The sequence below is a fragment of the Neolamprologus multifasciatus genome, chromosome 5 (genome assembly GCF_963576455.1).
Source record: "Neolamprologus multifasciatus chromosome 5, fNeoMul1.2, whole genome shotgun sequence".
In the NCBI taxonomy this organism is placed as follows: domain Eukaryota; kingdom Metazoa; phylum Chordata; class Actinopteri; order Cichliformes; family Cichlidae; genus Neolamprologus; species Neolamprologus multifasciatus.
In genome coordinates this window covers 38,642,004-38,649,749 of record NC_140443.1, presented here as the reverse complement: position 1 = coordinate 38,649,749, position 7,746 = coordinate 38,642,004, and positions in this window count along the sequence as shown.

Sequence of the window (7,746 nt, the reverse complement as noted above, 5' to 3'; positions counted from 1 at the left end):
CTCACGATGTTGCTGCTAGCCAGCTAGCGCGGCTAGTCGCTAGCTAGCTAGCGCGGCTAGTCGGCTAGCTAGGACCCGGGCTTGGCTTTCAGTGAGGCGGCTTACACTCGTTTCACCCCCGATCGCTCATAAATAGTCTGTGTCTCAGCTGGACTTATTTTTCGTTTATATGGGCCGATGATTCATTTATTCATTTTAGTAACGGTATAAACAGTGAAAGGTGGTTGTCCAGATGCTGGTCGATGTGGAAAAAATAACAGTTGTTTGCTACAACAGAAGGCAGCTAGCCACCGGTGTAGGACAGAAAGGACATGCGGGGAAAGAGACATATGAGGCGGCGAGGCGGCCGCCGATCAACCGGTGGTGGCTAATGCGGAGCTAAATCATGGATCAGGGAAACCGAAGGCAGGAGAAGTAGGCGGCTGCCAGTCGGAGCATGAGGTTAACTGAATTTCAGGTAAGAAGTTATGAGCTGCACTCTACTTGGGTCAGATATAAACCGAGTTTAGGTGTAGTTTATTTTCGTTGTGCTGACTTTTTACAATAACTTGATATAACTCTACTGCGTGCTATCTAGCACAACGGAGTTTCTATACAGCTGTGTACGAGCTAAGTTACTGATGTTGAACTTTATGACAGCCTCTCCTGTCTTTTCTCTCTTGTTTGTTTATCGCGCTAAACAACAGCAGCACGTTTAAGGTTGATCAGCTGTTGTTAGAATTCCTTTGATTTTAATTTCTAGTATCAGCTGATGTTTTCTGGAGCCACAGCTGAAAAAAAGGGCTGGTCCAAACCAGGAGATGTCCTTACTGAATCATCAGAGCTGAACTGGTGATGGAGAAACAACTTTACCTTTTAGGTGACATGAATGAGTTGAAGGGAAGTTTTGAACTGTTTCTGAGAGACGAATAACACAATATCCTTTTTTTCTGTAGCTGACAGCTGGTAACTGTGCAGGGGCGGATCTAGCAAAGCTTTTGCCAGGGGGCCAGGTAGAGCATTAACAGGGAAAGGGGGGCACGAAGATATACTTTTCTTTCTTACTCTCATATAAAATATTTAGCTTTTATTAAATAGTTATCTGAATCTTACAACCAAAGTTTGTATAATAATACACAAGATTGGCTCTAGACCATTGTTAATCATTCAGAACACTGTGTAAAAATAAGTGAATGCATAAGTGAATAAATATTTATTTTACGTGTTTGATGTGTGTGGCGGGGCGTGGTCTGCAGTGCCGCTGCAGGGGAGGTGGACCCACCTGAGCAGCATCTGCAATCATGCCCCTCAGGCGTAAAGTCTGTGCTCTCTTGGGTGTTTTTTTTGGTGTGTGTCGGGCTGTGAGATGAAAAGCTACAGCCGGCTGTGTGGGTACAGCAACCATGTGTGAAAAGTGGTCAATAAAGTAATGCTACAAAGCGTGTTCATGCAAACATTGTCGGGTCTGCCGTGGTACAATGGGACTTCTGCTCATGAACCTCTGCGCACAGCATCTACAAATCGGGGCTGTACAAAGTCACCTCATCTTTACACAAAACCGTAAGCTGTCATCTGTGAGGCGTGAGCGGTGTTTGTTTTTACCATAGTTCATGGTGGAGAATGGCTGCTCTGCTGAGTTTTGCTCTCTGTAGCTGTATGAATGGCAAACTACACTGATTAGCAGCGGCATAGGCACACTTAAAATTTCTACTGAAATTTTCGCTTTCTAGTTATTATTTTCCTTTTTCCGCCTGAAATTTTGCAGCGAAACTCGCCCCGTAGTTTTGAGACAAGGTTCACATATGTTATATCATTTTGTGCGGCTGGATCTGGAATGGTGTGCTATGACTTTTGGTGTTTATGACTTTTATAGTTTTTTAAATATTAATATTTTTGTGCAAATTTTCCCGCGCTTATCTGCCGCACAGTTTTGACACAAGGGTTACATATATTATATCATTTTGTGCGGCTGGATCTGGACTACTATGCTATGACTTTTGGTGTTTATGACTTTGAGAGTTTTTTAAATATTTAGATTTTAGTGAAAATTTAGGCCCATTTCTAGGCCCATGAGAAAGATTCAACTTTTGGCCCCATAGAAACAGATTTCAAACTTCATTTGTGGTGTGTTGGCTCTCTCTAGTGGTATGTCGGGGGTGCTACGGCCTGTCTACCCGTATTTGGATTACCATAATGACGAGAATATATACGGCGCGCACAGCGTCGCTGCTTTAAGGAACCATTGGAAGATTTAAGGTTGCGCGAACCATTGAATACTTACGGTAAGCGCAAGGGTGTATGCTTGGTGGAAAACTCCATATCCCACAATTCATAGCATGCTTCTACCGAGTGAAACAATGGCGGCTGCCACGTCGTTTTTATATTCCTCTTATTCGTGTTTCTAGGTCACAAAATAAACTTTTAAGATATTTACAGGCGAGAATGTAGGTGTGTAAACGTCAAATATCTGCTCGTTTTGTCAAAACATCCCATATTAGCAACTTACGATGTTGCTGCTAGCGCGGCTAAGTAGCTAGCGCGGCTAGCGTCTCTTCGCTAAAAAGCACCCGGGCTTGGCTTACAGTGAGGCGGCTGACACTCGTTTCACCACCCGATCGCTCACCAAGAGACTCTTTCTCAGCTGGACTTATTTTTCGTTTATATGGGCCGATAATTCATTTATTCATTTTAGTAACGGTATAAACAGTGAAAGGTGGTTGTCCAGATGCTGGTCGATGTGGGAAAAATAACTGAGTTGTTTGGTGGTGGCTAACGCGGAGCTCCAACAAAGGGCAGCTAGCCCTGACAGAAAGGACATGCGGGAAAAAGACATACGCGGACGCGGAGCTCAATCGTGGATAAGGGAAACCGAAGGCAGGAGCGTGAGGTAAACTGAATTTCAGGTAAGAAGTTATGAACTGCACTCAGTTTATATCTGACCCAAATAGAGTTTAGGTGTAGTTTATTTTCGTTGTGCTGACTTTTTACAATAACTCTACTGCGTGCTATCTAGCACGACGGAGTTTCTATACAGCTGTGTGCGCGCTAAGTTACTGATGTTGAACTTTATGACAGCCTCTCCTGTCATTCTCTTGCTTGTTGAAACTTCAGTCATGAAACTGATCAATGATCGGCTTTTCTCTCTTGTTTGTTTATCGCGCTAAACAACAGCAGCACGTTTAAGGTTGATCAGCTGTTGTTAGAATTCCTTTGATTTTAATTTCTAGTATCAGCTGATGTTTGCTGGAGCCACAGCTGAAAAAAAGGGCTGGTCCAAACCAGGAAATGTCCTTACTGAATCATCAGAGCTGAACTGGTGATGGAGAAACAGGTTTACCTTGAATGAGTGACATGAATGAGTTGAAGGGAAGTTATGAACTGTTTCTGAGAGAAGAATAACACTATCCTTTTTTGTGTAGCTGACAGCTGGTAACTGTGCAGGGGCGGATCTAGCAAAGCTTTTGCCAGGGGGGCAGGTAGAGCATTAACAGGGAAATGGGGGCACAAAGAAATACTTTTCTTTCTTACTCTCATATAAAATATTTACCTTTTATTAAATAGTTATTTGAATCTTACAACCAAAGTTTGTATAATAATACACAAGATTAGCTGTAGGCCATTGTTAATCATTCAGAACACTGTGTAAAAATAAGTGAATGCATAAGTGAATAAGTGAATGCAAATAAGTGAATGCAAAAGTGCATAAATATTTATTTTACGTGTTTGATGTGTGTGGCGGGGCGTGGTCTGCAGTGCCGCTGCAGGGGAGGTGGACCCAGCTGAGTGGCATCTGCAATCACGCCTCTCAGGCGTAAAGTCTGTGCTCTCTCGGCTGTTTTTTTTGGTGTGTGTCGGGCTGTGAGATGAAAAGCTACAGCCGGCTGTGTGGGTACAGCAACCATGTGTGAAAAGTGGTCAATAAAGTAATGCTACAAAGCGTGTTCATGCAAACATTGTCGGGTCTGCCGTGGTACAATGGGACTTCTGCTCATGAACCTCTGTGCACAGCGTCTACAAATCGGGGCTGTACGAAGTCACCTCATTTTTACACAAAACTGTAAGCTGTCATCTGTGAGGCGTGAGCGGTGTTTGTTTTTACCATAGTTCATGGTGGAGAATGGCTGCTCTGCTGAGTTTTGCTCTCTGTAGCCGTATGAATGGCAAACGACACTGATTAGCAGCGGCATAGGCACACTTAAAATTTCTTCTGAAATTTTCGCTTTCTAGTTCTACCTGTAATTGTAGTAGATTTCCCTTAAATTTAAAATGTTTGTGTGTGTGTGTGTGTGTTTTCTGTAACATCCAGGAGCAAACTGTACAAAAACTGTACGGGGACCTTCCTGACCTCTCGGTTCTGCGGGTATCTGAAGTGTACCAAACCTTCTCTGATGCTGACCGGCCTATGATTTGTACCATGGGAATAAGTGACGATATCCCACTTGTGGAGTCACGTTTTGGCAAGGTGCAACAAGGAAGTCCACTTTCTTATCAGCAACCATCCAAAGAGAAAGCGCAGACTCTTCATAATGCTCCACCTCCACCATCATTGCCACTGCAGGACTACAGACTGAAACCATCAGAGTGCATGTTTGTCTGTTCCAGGAAGCAACAGCTGCACATGAAAAGTCTGGAGGTGACGCTGGAAATGTCCCAGAGCATAGAATGTGCTACGCGAGAGCAGAGTGAGTGTGCCGATTGGTATAATGTACGGAGACCACGAGACAGGCCCTATGAAGAGGGGTTTAGAGTTAGAGGCAGATGCGATCTGGGAATACTGTCAGATAAAACGAGTGAACCACTACAAATGTGGATTTGTGGTGCACCCAGATGCGCCATGGATTGGTGCATCATCCGATGGTATCATTTTCGACCCCTTGGAGCAACCTCCGTTTGGCCTAGTAGAAATGAAATGTCCAAACATTAAAAGTTATGTAGATGCACCTTACCTCAAGGTCAGCAGAGGGACATTGCAGCTTAAACCAACACATGCCTATTATTGGCAAGTTCCGGGCCAGCTGCTAACCACAGGTATGAGTTGGTGCGATTTTGTAGTCTCCACTCAAGAAGATGTCTTCATACAAAGAATACAGAGGGATGAGACAATGAAGCCTAAGCCTATTTTCACAGCTTGTCATTCCTGACTTTAATGTCATAAACTTACATGGTGGGCAAGGGCCATTGTATTATTTGCTTGTTGTTTTGTTTTGATCAAAATAGAAAGCTGTTAATAAAAGTAGGTTTGGTGAAGAGTTCACACAGATGAGTTTTGTGTTAGTATTAATATCAGCAGTGTTTGTGTTCAAAACATGGGGTTTTTTTGGTAGGAAAGAATTTGATATCCTTACTGTTGTAAAGTATGTTAAATAAAGTTGATAATTTGAAATCTGTGTTTTTTATTTTCAGAATTCCAGAGAAACAGTGTTTAGTATCTTTATAAAATCTATTGCAATCAATAAGAAGCACACAGAACAGTGCAAAAGACAATGCGGTTAAAGTAAGGCAGTTTTATTTGCAGCGTAACAGTAAAACATCAAGTGATTTATTATTTAACTTTATCCAAGAAAGGGGGTGTGTTAGCTGTTGATCAATTTTACTTAAGTAACAAAATTTGCTACTTACATTCTTGGAGAGTAACTAAATACATGAATTTAAAATAATAACAATATTCTAAAGATATTCAAAGTATTCAGAATACAGTATTCCGACTAGACAATGTAATGGAATGTGCTACAAAATACATTTAAAGGCAAGAATTAAGTATTCAGTAACTAAATACAATTGTAAAGTTCCCACAGAAAAAAACGCTTCCCACAGAAATATAAAAATATAGAAAACAGAAAAATTAAAAACATTCAAAATGAATTTTAATAGTGTAAAGGTAAATATTAAGGGGAGAAAATATGCATTTATAATTTTTTTTTTAAATATAACCTGTCAAAAAATATATATTAAAATAAGAACCTGTCAAAAAAAAAAACCTAAATAAATGTAAAAATTATGAAATACGAACTACTTCTGTAATTAACAAGAACTTTTTTTTTTCTTTAAACAGAACATCAGTGAGGCAGCCTGCTGCACAATAAGTCAGTTTTAACAACAATTCGGCAATCTGACCAAGATTGCCGAATTGTTTTAATGTACTATTTTATTTCCATATTGTAATAGGGGACAATATCTTATACTATTTCTCCTAAATTCTTGTATTTTTTTAGCCACATCTGGCTAAACAGTTATTTTAGTTAATTTTTGTCTGCCTTTTTGCAGTTAATCCTCTGTTTCTTACAAAATCTCTTATGTTTTGAACTTTTCTTCCTGCCAACACCGGATCTTCTACCAATTTGCAATGACTGCATTCATTTTTAGTGGCCAGTTTCCCTTCGTTTATGTGGTCTTTAAAATGCCTCATCACTGCAGCAACCTCAGCCTTGGACCACATGTTTTTGGGAATTGTGGGATTGAGCAGCATTTTTATCTGGAAGATATATAAAGTAGTAGTAGTTAAAACAAACAAAAAACCGATAATGAGATAATGGAATGCATCATGCAAGCACCATAGTGTGTCACATGAAGTAGTCTGTAGACAGGCCTCACCCAGTCATTAAATTGTTTGTCAGCTATGCAATTACCCTTGAGCTTCTGAGAATAATAGACTACGCATAATGGCTGTGATGTGATGATTCCGTCAAATCCCTAGAATTAAAGCAGGAAGTCTACTTTAACAAATATGGATATTGTTTGATTTTAAAATCCATTGTGGTGGTGTACAGAGACAGAATTGCAACGAAATTACAAAGAACGTGTCCATAAGCTTAGAGAACCAACTGCACCCCTTACCTTCAGAGGGAGCAGCAGTCTCACTTGCTGCAGGCATTGTGAGTGGTCCTTCATCTGCTGATTACACAATTTGATTAAGTTTTAATATTTGTAACAAACATTTTATCCACAGAAACCAAGCTAGTGGTAACTTACCACAATCTACAGTGTCTTGGAGCTGCGCTGTGTTATTGGAATCAGCTACTGCATGTACAGGCTCACTGGTGCCACACGCCGACATTGTGAGTGCTGTGTCATCATCATCTGATTCACTCTCACTGTCCTTTGTTTCAGCATCACTTAATGCAATTTCATCTGAGAAATTGTGGGGAAAAAAACAAACACAAAACCCCATAAACCTCACATTAACAACGAGATATGACAAAATACAGAACTAATACTGGAAATTACAGTACGTAGTTTTACTATTTAAGGCCGCCACTCTGCAGTTTGCCAAATGTTGCAAAGTGATGAAACAATAGACTTCAAGAACCTTAAATCATGGACTAACAGAATGGTCTGTGCTTTTAGGTTTTCTGTTGATAAAGCATAATATTCAACTACTGACCTAATATTTGCTACTTTCAATACAAACCTTCAATTTCGATCTCATCCACCCCTGGATCTGGGAAAGATGTCCTTTTTCCAGTGTTAAAAGCAGTTTGGAAATCTTGGCCAGCTGTGTTGTGGGAACTAGTAATCTGTAGGATTCGCGGTGAACGCGGATATCATGACCCAGGAAATCTGCAACCTGATCAAGTTCGTTGTTTTTCAAATTAAGGACTTGTGAGAGTGTGGCAACATGTTTTCTGAGCTGTGTCGATCTTAGATACTCAGGCTGCTTTGCTCCACACTGGCGTGCATGAACACGCAAGGAGTCCATTCCTCTGTAATTGATCGGGCATCCAGCATGCTTGGTGTTAGAAGAACTGGAACATTTCTGTCCCTTTTTCC